Below are 18,369 nucleotides of genomic sequence, written 5' to 3'. Positions count from 1 at the left end.
ATTCGCTGCCGGGGGATTCGACTAAGATCGAGGATCGGGATTGAGGAATTAGGGTTTTGATTCGGAGATCTTTCGTCGGGGATTAGAGAGGATTGTGACGGGAGGAGAAGTTGTTGGTTTATTCTATAATCCATGATTAGTACTCTAGAGGCGATGCATATCAAAATTGATGGGCCTAATGATGGGCTCTATATGCCCGCCCAATGGGTAAATTTCACAAACGGGTTCAAATCGGGTTTGTGTTTTTTTTTCCAGGAAATTGGACCCGTTTTTCTTGGTCAACTTTTGCTCTTTATTAAAGTAAGCCCAATGGACATATACAAACACTCAGCTTACAACGGCTCATTCTAACTACAGTACACAATACAAACCAGCCCATGAAAGTCATCATCTTGCCACGCATCAAAGGAGGAGAAGAGAAGGACACACGTCATCCAGATCTTCTGCATGTTGTTGAGACGAGATTCACGCGCATTAGGGACGCACCACCGTGGGATAAAGACTTCGAGATTCACACTTGTCACCGTGGGATGAAGAACTTTTGAGAGCTTGCGCTATCGGCTGATTGCACCTGCTGAACCGTTGATCTTCGTTTGAGGATGCATCCACCATTATCCGCAGCTACTTGTTCAGAAATAACTTGTCTCACCGAAATTTAAGAACAGAGGAAGCTTTAGTCAATAAGAAAAAAAAGACCATTTGTTAGACCATCATAAATGCCATCTCTCTTCTTGATCAACTCCATAGATGACTGCAACATCCTTCAAATCCGCTCAGCTTCCAGTCAGAGACGCTTTCTTCAAGCCAAATGGCTATACTTTCAAAGAAAGTATGATTCTCCTATGAAGTGTTAAAGTGATCGATGATCTAATCACTGTTATCAAAATCAAACTGGGTGGAAAGCTAGAGGATCTAAAAATATGATTAGAACAATCAGAACGTTTTATTCACATTCAACCATATCAGAGAAGATGAGAATGACAAGCACTTTGATATTGGATGAAACAACACATCAAAATCGCCTATACGAAACAGAGAATCGCCTATGCGAAAACAGATAATAGCCTTAGCGAAACAAAAACAACTTGATCCATAGATCAAAGAGAAATATTTAACATCAAAAGCACAACATAAAACTCTTCCCCCTCTGAAAAATCTGAATCTAGTAAGAGGAGAAGAAGAGTGAGTATTCTCTCTCTCTAGAGAGAGGAGAGAGACTCCCATCAGTTATTAAAACATATTGGACCAAAATTGGAGTGTTGGACTCGCTTATTCTTAGGTTCGCCTACATACTAATCCATAAAAAATTAACAAGTGTCATATTTTATTTATGAAAAAAACCAATAATAATATTAACTGACAAAAAAATTTGACATTATAAAATTTGGTAAATTTCAAACTTTTTAACTCAAATTTTAAACACTAAATTGTTAATCTTTTACCAACCGCTTGTGTTACACAATGATCGCAGTGTGTTACACACGAGTTCGAGAGAAAGAATAAGATAGACGTTTCAGGCTTATAAACTTTACTGAAAATACTTTTGTATTATTGAGATTCGGTAATATGTTTACAACAGATGATTGATCTTTATATAGAGATCGAATCAATACAAGTATAAGAGACACAACTCTTTATACTAAAGGACACAACTTGAAGAGTTACAACTCTTTGTGTAATAACATAAATAACTAACTTATGTAAATGTATCAAGAAGAGATTAGATTATAGTTTAACACTCCTCCTTAATCATATCTCGACTTGACTCCAAGCTGCTTCCTTAGATCTTCAAATCTTGAACCACCCAATGCCTTTGTGAGAATGTCTGCGAGTTGATCATCCCCTTTGCAATACTTCAGTTCAATGATTCCCTTTTGCTCAGCTTCCCTCACGAAATGGTACTTGATCTCTATGTGCTTCGTCCTTCTGTGTTGCACCGGATTCTTCCCAATTGCTATTGCTGATTTGTTGTCACATAAGATCGGAATGCCTCCTTCAAACTTCTGACCAAAGTCTTCAAATAGTCTTTGTAACCACACTGCTTGATTTGTTGCTGCACACACGGCTATGTACTCTGCTTCAGCCGTAGATTGCGCCACTGTTTGTTGCTTGCTTGACTGCCAACAAAACATGGCTGATCCAAGAGTAAACACATAACCTGAAGTGCTTTTCTTGTCTTCCTTAGAACCACCCCAATCGCTGTCCGTGTAGCCTAGAAGTCTTGGTTCTTTCACGCTTGTGAAGTACACTCCAAAGTTTGATGTTCCTTTGACATATCTTAACACCCTCTTGGCTTCTTGGTAGTGCTTCATGCGAGGTGATGACATGTATCTTGAGAGATAGGCGCTTGCATACATCACATCAGGTCTTGATGCACACAAGTACAAAAGCCCTCCAATGATGCTTCTATACTTAGTCGGATCTCCATACTCCTTGTCATCCTCAACTCCTTTTCCTTGTGGTGTAAGTGGGTTGCTTACACTCTTGCTGTCTCGCATCCCAAACTTGTCTACAAGTTTGTTTGCATACTTTTCTTGTGAAAGAAATATGCCTCCATTGTCTTGAATTACTTCCATTCCAAGAAAGTAGTTCAACAATCCAAGATCCACCATCTCGAATTCTTTCTTCATGTTCTCCTTGAATGTGTTGATGCTCTGAATGTTGCTTCCAGTGATGATTATATCATCCACATATAGACTCACGATCAACACATCTCCTCCTTGCTTCTTGATGTATAAGGCCGCATCATTCATACTCCTCTCAAAACCGTTTTGAAGAAAGTATGAATCTATCCTTCCATACCATGCCCTTGGGGCTTGCTTTAAACCATATAAAGCTTTGTGTAGCCTTAACACCTTGTGTTCCTTCCCGTGTGTCACATACCCAGGCGGTTGTGTGACATACACTTCTTCCTTGAGGTCGCCATTGAGAAAGGCTGACTTCACATCCATCTGATACAATCGCCACTTCATCTGAGCCGCATAGGCAAGTATGGCTCGTATTGTATCATGTCTTGAGACAGGAGCAAACGTCTCAAGGTAGTCAACACCATACTCTTGAGAGAACCCTCTTGCAACTAGCCGCGCCTTGTGCTTGATGTGATTGCCGTTTGCATCGGTCTTGATCTTGTAGATCCACTTCACACTTATCACATTCTTCTTCTTTGGCTTGTCCACTAGTTCCCACGTCTTGTTCTTCTCAATCATGGCTATCTCCTCATTCATTGCTTCTCTCCATTCCTTGGTACCACACGCTTCATCATAAGTGTATGGTTCTTCATTTGCATGAAGACAAGCTTCTATAGCTTGAGCCGCTTCATCAAGCTCTACTCTTGGTGCCCTTTCCATGATATCAACCATGGACTTGAACTTCCTTGGTGCCTCAGAAGTTTCTTCATCTCCACTACTAGTATCATGATCATCATTTTGAAAAGAAATAGGACTGAAAGTACCTCCAAATTGTTCCTCAGGACTGGATGCACCTTCGGTTTGTTCCTCAGGACTGGATGCACCTTCGGTTTGATCCTCAGGCGAGTGAGAGTCTTCCATAGACAACTCCAATGTCTTCCTCACTTCTTCTTGCCTTTTCCAATTCCACTTCTTTCCTTCTTCAAACTCGACATCTCTTGATACTTCAATCTTCTCATTCTCCAAAATGAGAACTCTATAGCCTTTGGATTGGTTGCTATATCCAACAAAGACTCCACGCTTTGCCTTGACGTCTAGCTTCCTCCTCTTTTGATTTGGGATATGTATGTAGCATATGCTACCAAACATTCTCATGTGTGACACATCTGGCTTGTGTCCACACCACTTCTCTATAGGAGTGACATCTTCTTCTATTGCCTTTGATGGCAGACGGTTTTGAAGATATGAGGCAGTGTATACCGCTTCTGCCCATAACTTGAGCGGTAAGTCTTGCTCTGCCAACATCGATCTAGCCATCTCCACCAAGGTCCTATTCATGCGCTCTGCTGCACCATTTTGTTGTGGTGAATAAGGCAAGGTGACTTGCTTATTGATTCCTTCTTCTTCACAGAACCGGTTGAATTCTCGTGAAGTGAACTCACCACCTCCATCTGATCTCAGTGTCTTGATGGTACAATCCGACTGCTTCTCCACCATTGCTTTGAACTTCTTGAACAGTGAGAATGTCTCTGACTTTTGCTTCATGAAGTATACCCAACACATGTGAGTATGATCATCCAAGAATAGCAAAAAGTATCGGCTTCCATCAACAGACTGGTGCTGCATCGGCCCACATACATCCGTATGTACAATCTCAAGCTTCTCTCTTGTCTTAGTTTGAGATTCCTTTGGGAAGCTTTTGCGTGATTGCTTTCCAAGTCTACACGCCTCACATGCTTCCTTCTTGACTTTAAACTTTGGTAATCCCTTTACCAAGTCTTTGTCTTGCATTTGTTGCAACCTTTTGTCGCCTACATGACCAAGTCTCTTGTGCCATGTCTCCATCTTTCCTTGCTCACTAGCACTCAAGGCCTCTTCTACCTGAGCCGAACTCATCCTGATTCGATAGCTTTTGTGAGTCATTGGGATATCCATTATCCTCCTTCCTTTTGCATCATCTATGATGCATCTCTTCTCTTGGAAACTCACCTGGTATCCGCTTGAAACAATTTGTGGAACACTCAACAAATTTTTTGCCAAACCCGGAACCAAGAATACATTTCTGATGGTCTTCTTGCCACCTTTGGTCATGACGGTAATGTCTCCTTTACCGGCTGTCATGACTGTGCTTCCATTTCCAATCTTTATTGGAACCTTGATACTCCTATCAAGCTTTGAGAAGTAACTCTCCTCCTTTGTCATATGATTAGTTGCTCCACTGTCTACTAACCAGCCATCTTCCATCACTGTTGTTGCTGCTTCGCTCGCACTGAACAACATGTGATCTTCATTTGAATCTCCTTCGAGACTCACATGTGCCTTCTCTTTCTTCTTTGAGTAGCACTGATTTGCAAAGTGGCCTAACTTGCCACAATTGTAACACTCCTTGTTACTTCTGTGATCCTTCTTTGGATCTTCCTTCTTCTGTTTCCTCCAACACTCGCTCTCATTGTGGTTGTTTCTCTTGCAGAAACCGCACCACTTCTTGCCTCCTTGGCGCTTTGAGTTGTCTTGTGTAACACCAGAATTTTTGTGTTTAACACGAGCATCGAATGCTCCTTCACTGGTGCTTTCTTCTCTTGCAGCCAGCCTTGCTTCATGAGCCTTCAAGATCCCGATCAACTCTGTCATCTTTGTTGAAGTCAAATCGCTTGTTTGCTCCAACACACTGACTATGCTATCGAACTTGGCTGGGAGAGAGATGAGTATCTTCTGTATGAGTTGAACATCTGACTTCTGTTCACCATGATAAGTTAATTGATTTGCCAATTCAACTATCTTATCTGTGAAGACCTTAATGTCTTCATTCTCATACATCTTCAGATTCTCATACTCCCTTCGCAATGTTTGAAGTTTAATCAAACGAACTTGAGGAGAGCCTTCATACTCCTCCTTCAATGCATCCCACGCCTCTTTGGATGTTGATGCTGCTGCAATCCGTGAGAATATATGATCCGATACAGCAGTTTGCAAGATTTGCAAAGCCAATGTATCGTTCATCATCGCTTCTTCTCTAAGCGATCTTGCCCTTGCTGTTTCAGGGGTTTCATCCACTTGTGCTGGTGGGGCTGCTACGCCTTCTTCAACCACAGACCATAACTTCCTGGTCTTGAGAATGGTTGTCATCTTGATGCTCCAGAAGTCGTACTTCTCTCCATCAAATATGGGGATTACTTGATTCTTCATCGTTTCGAGTGATTCCGAAATCATATGACAAAATCCTCTAGCCTCCTTTTCTCCACGCCAAGTGTTTCTCTTACTAGTGCTTTTTTCTTTGTCCTCTCAAACGTAAAGCTCTGATACCATGTTAATCTTTTACCAACCGCTTGTGTTACACAATGATCGCAGTGTGTTACACACGAGTTCGAGAGAAAGAATAAGATAGACGTTTCAGGCTTATAAACTTTACTGAAAATACTTTTGTATTATTGAGATTCGGTAATATGTTTACAACAGATGATTGATCTTTATATAGAGATCGAATCAATACAAGTATAAGAGACACAACTCTTTATACTAAAGGACACAACTTGAAGAGTTACAACTCTTTGTGTAATAACATAAATAACTAACTTATGTAAATGTATCAAGGAGAGATTAGATTATAGTTTAACATAAATTAGATTTTGATCCGCGCTTTGAAAGCGCATGATTAATTTTTATTGATAAAACTATTAGCCAATTTGTTAGTTCATAGAAGAAATGACAATTCTATTCGTTCAACATGTTTGTACTTGATAAATATTTTACACATTTGATAGAATAACTCAAAACTTTTTTTTTGTAAAATGTCTACTCAGTAATCGTAGATTGGTTTAGGAAAACCAACTTTATTTTAAGCTTTTAGTATCCAAATATCTTAACTTTTCTATAAAATAACTCATTTTTTTCCTTTAATAGTGTGCAAGACAAGAATTTGAGTTGGGGTTGAGATTACATGTTAGCTTTAATCTCTAGCATTAATGTGGAATTTCTACTGAAGCTCATTTCTGATTCTCTACTGAAGGGACAAGTAAGTAGTTGTTTTGTGCTTTGTTTTGTGTGTAACTTATGCTGTAGAGACTCTAATGCTTTGGTTTTGCTATTTGACACAAGATGTGAAAGAATGCTTCTTGGGTAGGTTGTTTTCTTATGGTGCTCTAGCACGATCTGAAGTCTAGAGCATTCATTGTCCAGTTTGGAAGTTGTAAGTTCCCTGAGAATGTCAAAATCTTGCCAACCAAAAGGTTCTTTGCAAAACCTCAACCTTTTCTTTCTATTTTTCTTTCTCTTGAAATAAATGTTATCAAAGGAAGAAAATCAGCAGCAAGGATGGAGAAGATGGGGATGATGGAGGAATCGATAGCAACCGCTTCTATATTATTAACACAAACACAAACATTTCGTAAGCTCGATCTTCCACTCACTCTACTGATGAAAGCTTCCTGATTCTCTCCAATTAAACTAACTGATGATCGCTAGGACGCTATGATGGATCATCCCATGATTATCTGGTTTCTTCTTTCACCGCTTTGGCTGCATGCTCGAGCAGGAACGCTTAACAAAATCTGTTTTAACTTTCGTTAATCTTTTTTGTACTGGGCTGCTTGTAATGATTACTTATTGGGCTGTAATGTTTTTTTTTAAATAGAATGCCATCTTTAAAAGAAAAAACACTAACATTTCCCATTATCCAAAAGGTAAACACACAACAAATTAACACACACTATTATATAAAGAAAAATATTACAAAAGCAACACCAACCAGACACGTAAATTTGCTAGAACTTTTATAAAATCCATAGAAACGGTGGTGAGTGAATGCCACTATAATTAGAAAAAAGACCTACAAGTCCTAACCGCTCCCAAACTACACAAATAAACCACCATAATACAAGAGAATAACTAAATATTATACATCTATGTTTATCAACTAGTTCCACAATCCCTAACACTATTCTACAATCAAAAATATACATCCCACAATGGAATCCATCAGTCTCCTGTTGACTTCACCATCACCCAAAGGAGAGCCGGTCCTGAAATTTAAAACTAACTGGGGGGCCCTATTCAAAAATAAAAAAAAATTATTTTTGATTTAGAATTGATAATAATTTTCTTATAGCGAAAACTTTACGGAGAAATTTTATGTTTACCATTTTCATGATACCACTTTTCATCTTTACCACTACTAAAGGAACATTTTCAAAAATATCTTCTTCATTAAGTGGCAAAAGACTCTTATACTTTTGTTATCTATATATATAATAAATAATTATTTAAATAACTAAAAAAAATTAAAAAATATTTTTTATGTTTTCGAATTATACTTTTTTAAATTCAAACTTTTTTATATTTTTTTCGAATTTGTTTTTTTTTTTAAAATTTATTTTTGAAAATCAAAAATTATGTTTGAAACTATTTTTAAAAATTTTGTTTAATATTTTTTAAGTATTTATTTATATATTTATTAGAATTCTAAATTTCACATTCCAAAAATCATACCTCACCCCTCAACTCTAAATCCAAAGTCTAGATTAGTTAATTCTAAAGGTATAAGTATCTTTTACTCTTCATTAAAAGTGAGGGTAAAAGTGGTTAGCGTAAACATAAAAAAATTATATTATGAATGTGGTATTTGTGGTAATTTTTCCAAACTTTATTGGAATTATATATTGTATTTAAATAAAAAGTTATTAGTTTCAGTTACCATAAAAATAATATTCTTTTTACTGTAGTTTTAGTCATTTTCAATTATAATAACCCAAAATTTAACATTTTCTATTAAATTTATGCATTATAAAATGTATTTTACTTTTTATTTTACATTTGCATTATATATAAATATATGAATATATATATTTATATATAAATAAATATAGAAACCAATAATTTTTGAATAAAAAAAAATTGTTAACCGGAACCCCCAAAAATGGGGGCCCCAATCAAATGTTTGATAATCATGTACTCAAACCCGACTTTGGTCCAAAGAAGAAAAGGTTACCAAGTTTGGATTAATGAAATTATTTCAACATAAAATAACAATAAATAAATCCCACAAATATACTACTTTGTTATAACAAGAAAATAATACACAATATTAAACACATAAAATAACCACAGTTGATCGCCTCACCTCGGTCTTTTTTTTTTTTGATAATCCAGGTATCCGGATCTTTCATTTAGTTTGACTTTCCTACCGCGTCCAACCAAAATTGGCGAAGAAGGTCCTGGAGGCCAAACGAAAACCATGTTAAATCCACTGTGGCCGGAACTCGAACTCGTGATGGCGGATACCTCAGCCGAGGTTCCTTTACCACCAGACTACGAGACACGATTCCTCGGTCCTTTTATAATACAAATATCTGGCAAATCAAAGACCACAGCCAAACACAACACCGCCTCCACATATTTATATAGAGCAACAATCACATCTCCAACCATGCGCTTGCGTAGTAGCCCTTAGTAGGATCTAATACTGCGGATCGCGAAAATAATTGGGAGATGTAAAAGCTTTCATACAACTATTCTCTTAGGTTTTTATGTTTCTCCACATCTTTTTTTTTTTTATGAAATTTTAAATTTATTGATCATCAGAGAAAAGAATTGTTATATACAAACTATGTTTAGCAATCTAAAGTAAAGAATCACCAAAGGAACTAACAGAACTAAGTCCTTCCAATACGTGTACTGAACCAGCGTTGAAGCAACCCAAGAAGACGTGGCTTCTCGTAGTACCTAGTGGAGAGTATCCTATGACGTGGCTTCTCCACATCTTCTTTACTTGATGCCGATTACAAAATGGATCTTTTCAGAAAACAAAGCGATTCACAATGTAGGATTTGCACAAATATTAATAAATCATTTTAAATAGTATAATGGCTTTTTACTTTCCATCCATCACAATTTGTTCCAACTTCCAAGACCCAAACTATGATTTCTCCTCTCTTTACTACAACTTTCTCTTCTTCATGATCCTCATCGTCCTTCTCTCGCCTGTCACCGCGGAGGAAGAATGAAAAAGCAGACGACGTAGAAGCTGGTTATCTAAACCCATTTCTCTAATCTTAACTGGACTGATCGTGTTTTGGGTCAGATGTTTTTAAAGAAAGAAGATGAAACACTTGTTTCTCTTTTTTTTTTTTTCTCAGGTCTAAGAGTAATTTTAAAATGTACGTCTCCATTACTAGCACAGATATTTTCAGCCTCCCAATAACTTAAATCAATTAATTTTCAAATTACAAAGAGATAGCTGATTCCAAAAATTACTGAATTTAATCATATTAACTTTGATTTGATATAGGTAATTTATCGCATTATAAATCTTTAGTATACATATATGTATAAAAAACACATGAAAAAGTATTTAATATTATGTTTTGAAAAGAGATACAAGTGCATTTGACTAGATTATTTCATCTTCGATGCATATTATCTTTCACAACAACATTCGTTGTTAGTACATACACCTATAAAATAACCCCAGTCATGACAATGGCTAGTGCAACCTACGTTCCAATTGTGTCTGCACGGATCTGGGGGAAAGCATACTATGTCCGTCTGCTTTATTCCAATACCTATTTATAAATAAAAATCATTTAACCATTTGTATTTAAAATAAACGAACAAAAGAAACAATAAAAAATTGGAGGTATAAAAAATAATTATTACCCGGAGCATGAACAGGTGGAATATAACGATGAGCATCAGATATGATAAAAAGGACAGTAAAAACAAATGCAATTAAAGTTCTCATAGTAATAGTCACTTAGGATATATTGTATAATGTATTCTCTTACGAAATGTTATGAGTTTTTCTTTCTTTGGTCTGGTTATATATATAATACACAAACATATGCAAAAGAAAGGTATTTTGTATGGTCAAAGATGAAGAGGAATATAGTCTTTCCTTTCTACTTTTATAAAGATAAATGATTTCATTTCCCTTTATCTCCATTGCCAATTATGGAAATTTCTGAATCTTTTATGGAATTATTTTTTAGTTTTCCATACGTAATATGATTCTTATACGTAGAATACACAATCATATGTTAAAGAAAAAATATTTTCTTGGCCAAAGATGAAAACTATTGGGAGATCAAGAAGATCAACTCATATCTAATAGTCAAGTTTAAGGATATATATCAATATCTTAGAAATGAAACTCATCATTATCTATAATGTAATATTCTATATTAGTTATGAAATACAAAATATTACATATAGATAATGATAAGTTTCTGTTACAAAAAAACATAAGATAATGATAAGTTTCATATTCTAAGATATTGATGTATATCGTTATCTTGACTATTAGATATGGGTTGATATTCTAAATCTACTAATAAAAATGATCTAACTTGAGATGGGTGTAAAAACTATATATCCAAAGTATGGCTGCTTAATGCGGATTTTGGTTTTTTCAGTTTTTTTTTTGGTATTTGGATATATAAAAATTAGATACCAATCAACGGATCTTGGGCTAGTGGCACTAGAGGGATAACTCCAATACGATAAACCTACAGTTTGATCTCCGTTGGCCACTAGATAATTTAATATTACACTTCTGGGACCCACATAATATTTGGCTTACCTCGGTCGTCGGACATAGTGGTTAATTAAAAAAAATTATATATCATGATAAAACCATATCTACTATGTTTGGTTCGGGTTATATATTGTCGGTTTTTTATTTATTCGATTTTATACCAACAACTTCAACTATATTTATCTTTTATAAAAAAAATTTACTTTATTTTTGTGTGATTAAAATTTGAATTTATTAAACAATACTCTAATTTTTAATTATGATGCTTTCTAATTTATTTAACTAATAAAAATAACTATTAAATAAATTATAATTATTATAATTTCATAAGATGAAAAGATTAAAAATATCATAATATTATTAAATAAATTAAGTTTAGCACAAATATATGTCAATGAAAGTCTTTATTTAAAATGACAAATTAATAAAATTAATGTCTAAAATATCAAGATCATATCAATAAAATAAACTTCGTATATATATATTATCAATTCTATCATGTAATTTACATATAACTATATCCTTATATTTTAATGAATGGGTTTTTTGCAAAATTCACCTACAACTCAAAGTCAAACACAAAACTAACCACCTTTTTTTTTAAATTAGTTATGCCCTATTCACCCCACAAGTTCATATAATTAACGAAAATGCCATCAATTTTTTTTTTATTTTTTTTTCGAAAATGACATTTTTACTCTCACACCCTCATCATCTTCAAGTAATTACAAGATTGCCATTGTCATCAATACCCTAACCACCATGAACAACCAATTTGAAGCTCTTAATGCTCCCAAAATCGATTTACCCTTCTTCTTTCTCCATTCTTATGAACTAAACACAACATCTCTCTCACTTTCTCTCCACATTAAGCTAAAAAAACTCAAGATTTTGATTCTACATTTTTACGGTTGATAGAGTCAAAGAAGCTAACGATTCTGGGTGGGTCACTTTCGTTTAAGATTATGTGTTCTTGTAGAAGCCTTATGTGTGCTAAGGAAGTTATCTCACCAATTTAAAGTATGAAATCAAGTTTTTTTCCAGATCTGTTCGTCCAGACAACTTACAGGTAAGTTGTATGGCTGTAGACGACTTACCTGGAAGTCGTCTTGTCAACACAGAGGTTATTTTTGCAATTGACTTTGAAATATGTTTTCCGAGACGACTGAAAGTTAAGTCGTCTGATTTTGTTTGGTTACAAAAAAATCTCCAAAGAACCTACACGACTTAAATTTCAGTGGTCATAGGTTAGTTTTGCATTTGACTGGATTATTTCAGAAGTTTGACTTTCCCGGACGGCTTATATTTCAGTCGTCTGGTGAAAATTGAAATATCAATATTTTATTAACACTAAACGACTTACAATTAATTCGTTATAGATTAATTTTGAAATTGAAAAAAAAACTTCAATATTTAATTATACCCAGACGACTTACAATTCAGTCATCCGCCCGACGACTTACATGTAAGTCGTCCATGATTTTATTCCAAAATTCTGGTCAAACCTCGTCAATCCTGGAAGACTTACAAGTAAGTCGTCTGACGGACAACTGAATTGTAAGTCGTCTATATATAATTAAATATTGAAGTTTTTTTTTCAATTGCAAAACTAACCTATGACGACTTAATTGTAAGTCGTCTAGTTTTAAAAAATATTGATATTTTAATTTTTACGAGACGACTGAAATGTAAGTCGTCCAGCAAAGTCAAACTTCTGAAATAATCTAGTCAAATTCAAAACTAACCTATGACGACTGAAATGTAAGTCGTCTAGCTTTTTTGGAGTTTTTTTTAACCAAACAAAAGTGGACGACATATTTTTCAGTCGTCTCAAATAACAGATTTTAAAGTCAATTGCAAAAATAACCTCTGCGTTGACCAGACGACTTATATTTTAATCGTCTAGAATACTTAGATTGAAGTCGTCCGCGTCGACCTAAATGGACGACTTCTCTGGAAGTCTACTAGATGACTTCCGTGGATGTCGTCCGCATCAATGTTTAATAAACTTGCATTTTCTCTAAAACTATAAAGACTTTTTAACATTTTCTTGTTAATTCATGTTTCTTAATGAATATTTGGGCTACTGAATGAAATTTATAACTTAATTGGTGATATTTATGAGGTTACCAATATTCACGTTAATTAAAGTTTCTAACTGATCCGAGAAGACTTCCATGGAAGTCTTCTCCGCTAGTTTTAAAGTCTTCTACGCTAGTTTTTGAATAACTTGTATTTTTAAGAGTGATAAGTAACTTCAAGATATGTAAAACTCATATTTACAAAATATGTTCTCTCCCTTAGTTTTACTAAATTTGACTAAGTTTTTCAAATAAAAAATATGATATGCCTTGACTAGTTACTATTGTTTGTTTCCATCTCTTAAGTATTGTTGTTATAGACACTAATGATGATTATTGTTACGAGTTGGAAGAAGGGTTAAAATGCTTCTTAAAATGTTGTATCAATATGAAGCTACCAACATTCTTGTTCATTAAAATGAGAAAAAAACCATTGAAGTTTATTATTGCATATGAGATATCCAAAGATAAGAAAAAAGCTACTGAAATCTATTATTTCATTGATTTGTAAATGTGTAAACACATTGTTAGTACATGTAATACATCTTGGGAAACATTATTACTGATTTTACAAAAAAATTCACAACTAAAAGAGTAGACATGCAATTCACAAAACAGATCACAAACAAAACTATTATAGATCAGTCTTCTATAAAGACAAGCTTGGACTCCACTTGATATGGAAGAAAACTTTGTCAGAAGACTTCCAGAAAATCCAGACGACTTCTAGGAAGTCCAGACGACTTCCAGGAAGTCCAGACGACTTCCAGGAAGTCCAGATGACTTCCAGGAAGTCCAGACGACTTTCAGGAAGTCCAGACGACTGAAATGGAAGTAGTCTGGAAGACTTCCTGGAAGTCGTCTAGTGCATTATATTTTAGACGACTAACAGGTAAGTCGTCCCAAAAGTCTTCCAAATCTGAAAAACCTGCATATCAAATCCAGATCTGAAAAACCTGCATATCCAAAAACATTCAAATGACTTAAAAACAGAAAAAATGAGTGGAAAATTAGATAAATCTACCTTTATAGAACACACAAAAATACATATCTAAAATTAATAGATCTACCTTTAAATGAGTAGAAGATGAGTACCATGTGATTAAAAACCTGCAAAAAAGATAGATTAATAAGAAAGACATGAGATAAAACTGAAAAATTCATATAAAATTTGGTGTTTTAAAGTCAAAGAGATTAGAGTGGGTTTGGAGTGTTTTAGTTTGGGAAAAAAAAGTAAGAACTTTATACAACAAGAAGTTACCAAATGAAGAAAAATCAGACATAAAAACTTACCAAAACACTCAGATCTATTATGAAAGGGAGACTTCCAGGAAGTCCAGACAACTTCCAACTTTCAGTTTTTATGTCAAACTAAAACTCTCCAAACTACTTCTGAGATGACTTCGAGGAAGTCCAGACAACTTCCAGGAAGTCCAGACGACTTCCAGGAAGTCGTCTGGAAGACTTCCTGGAAGTCGTCAAGTGCATTATATTTTAGATGACTAACATATAAGTCGTCTCAGAAGTATTCCAGATCTAAAAAACCTGCATATAAAATCCAGATCTTAAAAACCTGCATAGCAAAAAACGTTCATATGACTTAAAAACAAAAAAATGAGTGGAAATACATGAGACAAAAGCCTGCAAAAGAGATAGATTAGTAGGAAATACATGAGACAAAACTGAAAAATTCATATAAAGTTTGGTGTTTTCAAGTTAAAGAGATTAGAGAGAGGTTGAAGAGTTTTAGAATGATGAACATTACATTTTTGTTGCAACAATTGGAGAGGATGAGAAAGAATGTGTAAATTTTTCTTTATATAGGGAGACAAAAAATTCAATTATGTTAAATATTTTTGATTCAGACGACTTACTTGTAAGTCGTCCAGAAGACTTTAATATTTTTAGCGGGAAATTAAAATATTTTTAGCGGGAAACTAAAATAGAAGACTTCCCAGATGACTTACAAGTAAGTCGTCTGGTTTAAATTATTTAAGCGGGAAAATAATGTTTTTAAAAATTTTAGGCGGGAATATTTGGACGACTTACATGTAAGTCGTCTGTTTTAATTTCTTCACCAGACGACTGAAATGTAAGTCGTCTAGATCCTAAACATAACCCCTAAACTTAATTAACTAACTAAACACTTCATAAAATCAAATTAAACTTCAAAAGTGTTTACTATACACAAAAATAAATACGTGTAGGTAAAAAATTAATTTTTCAAAAAACATTCAAGCTTTCCAAAATCTAACCCTAAGAATACATACAATACTATAACATATGTTCCCAAACCCTAGACCAAAGAATACCATGATTCACTACCTACACTCATCTATGTTGAAAACAATTCAATTTTGTTATATTTTAATTTATATCACTTAAAACTGTTTATAATTACATGATTTTAATTTTTCGCTTATCAAAATTTTTTTAAAAAATTTAAAAATTATTTTTAAGATCAGCTAGGCCTGGGCAATCGGGGTCCCAATCGGATTTCGATTTTATCCAATCGGGTTTTGGTTTTTCGGGTTCATCAAAATCAGCCCCATTCGGATTATATGAAAGTTCGGTTCGGGACCGGTTCGGATTCTATCGGGTTCAGGTCGGGGTTAGTGAATCTTCAAAGAACCGGTACAACCCAATATACTTTCGGGTTCGGGTCCCAATCGGTTTTTCGGTTTAAAAGTACCTGATTTTTACTTATTTTATAACTAAAACATGAGTAAAATCGGTTCTTCAGTTTTAAAATACCTGATTTGTACCTATTTTGTAATCAAAACTTAAGTAAAATCGATTCAAAAATAAGGAACATCAACCGTGATCATTTAAAATCAAACGAAAAGTAAACATATTTATTGATAAAAAGAAAACCAAATAAATAAAAGCATAAACCGAAAATCAAGTTCTCATGAAATGAGAAATATTGTTTAACGAAAACAAAATTTAAATCTAAATACTTCAAGATTCAACGGTCATCTTTAACCATCAACCTTCATGTAATAGAACCACCAACCTTCATGTAATAGATAAGTATTTTAGATATTCAATATTTCTTAATGTATTTTGGATACATATTAGGAATTGAGATCATGTTTGGTACAAGATCTTTTCGAGGTTTTGAATGTTTCGGGTTCTATCGGATATCCATTTAGATTCGGGTTCGGTTCAGATAATACCCATAACCCGAAATACCATAAAACAAGACCCATTCGGTATTTACGTCGGGTTCGGATCGGTTCGGATTCATTTTTATCGGATCGGATTCGGTTTGGGTTTTCGGGTTCGGTTTATTTGCCCAGTCCTAAGATCAGCTACACCAGAATACTTACTTTGAAGTTGTCCAGATGACTTCCAACATCTCAGACGACTCAGACGACTTACTAGGGCTATATTCGTAAAAATATCTTCTGTTTTTTTGTTTGGTCACAAGGGGCTGGGCTATAATTTCACAAGGCTTTTAGGTTAGTTTTGCATTTGATTCAAGTTTGTGTATAGATTTGAGGTTAAAATCAAGTTGTGGGTAGTTTTGACAAAAACCCCTTAATGAATCTACTTAATTGATCTAACTGGTTTATATACTGAACAATATTTATATTCCAGAGTTTTTAAAACTAACATATGTTCGATTTATACATTATAACCAATTCCGAACCACTTTCTCTTTTACAGTTCGGTTTTCAGTGGATTGAGCATCCTTAGTTCAAAGACTAAATCATATAATCAAAGTCTACACTTTTTCGCTAAGCTAATAAAAAAAACTAATTGACTTCTAATAAATCGACGGATCATTATTTTGATTGGTCCGGTATAAAAATAGTTAAATAATCAACTAAAATTTATTAACCAACTACATGTATGTTTTGGTGTTGCATGATCATCCCATATTTATGTTTTGGGCATACCCCAACATACAATTCAAAACCAACAAAATATTGTTTTGTACATGACATGCAAAATTATTGTTAAATTTTGTAAATATATATATATATCAATTAATATTAATATCAATTACAAAAATTATTCAAATTTTGTTAAATTTTAAACGATACAAATATAAATAGTTATTGTTAAATAATGAACAAAAACTCTCTTGTTTAAACTTTCATGCATTGATTGTTTTCTTATCATTAGGTGGTAATAGGTAAAATATTTACGGGTACCCGGCGAGAAGATGTTTACAAAATTCTGTTAATTATTCAAATAGTTTTTAAAGTTTTTTGCAAATATGACTCAAAACTTGAAATCAAACACAAAACTAACCCATGTTTTTTTAGAACTTTGACTTGCCTCTTTCATATCCAAAGTTTAGATTGTTCACGAAAATGCCATCGTTTTTTTCTTTTCGAAAATGCATATTTTACTTTATCACCCTCATCTTTCTCAAGTATTCACAATATTGTTATTGCCATCAATACACCAACCACCATGAACAACCAATTTAAAACTCTTAATGCACCTAAAAATCAATTTACACTCTTTTTTCCCAATTCTTATGAACTAAAAACAACATTTATTTAATTTATCTCCATATTCATCCAAAAAAACCAAAATTTTGATTTTAAATTTTTTAAGGTTCATTGAGCCATTGAAGGTTACGATTCTCGGTGGGTTACTTTCGTTTGAGCTTCTATGTGCGTGGAGAAGAGTTCTGTGTGCTAAGGAAGTTATCTCACTAATTTAAGGTATGAAATCGAGATTTTATCCAGATCTGTTCGCCTAAAAGACTTTCGGGTAAGTCTTCTCGCTGTAGAAGACTTACATGTAAGTCTTCTGATCAATGCAAAGGTTAATTTTGTAATTGACTTTTAAATGCGTTTTTTTAGATCCTACTTATACTGAAGTTGTCCATTTTTGCTTGTTTTAAAAAAAAAAAATCTCGAGGAACCCAGAGATGACTTCCATGTAAGTCGTCTATGATAAACAAGTTAGTTTTGCATTTGACCGGAATATGTAAGAAATTTGACTTCTTCTGGACCACTTACTTGTAAGTCGTCCAGTAAAAAAACAAAAAAAAACAATATTTTATTATACCTAGACGACTTTCATGTAAGTCCTTTCAGGTTAGTTTTGCAACTGGAAACTTAAATATTTAATTTATTCTAGATGACTTATTTGAAAGTCGTCCGGTCAA

General features: G+C 34.1%; 1 long non-coding RNA gene across 1 annotated transcript; it reads right to left on the bottom strand.

The window, feature by feature from the left end:
• Window positions 1-7,971: 7,971 nt before the first annotated feature.
• Window positions 7,972-12,614, bottom strand: LOC103832971. Its single transcript, XR_626070.3, has 2 exons — window positions 10,278-12,614; window positions 7,972-10,183 (listed from the first exon to the last, which is right to left on the bottom strand). It is a non-coding gene; the product is annotated as an uncharacterized LOC103832971 (long non-coding RNA).
• Window positions 12,615-18,369: the final 5,755 nt, after the last annotated feature.

The sequence above is a fragment of the Brassica rapa genome, chromosome A08 (genome assembly GCF_000309985.2).
Source record: "Brassica rapa cultivar Chiifu-401-42 chromosome A08, CAAS_Brap_v3.01, whole genome shotgun sequence".
Classification (NCBI taxonomy): Eukaryota; Viridiplantae; Streptophyta; class Magnoliopsida; order Brassicales; family Brassicaceae; genus Brassica; species Brassica rapa.
Note: the sequence above shows the minus strand (reverse complement) of the source record. Positions and strands in the feature narration are given on the sequence as shown.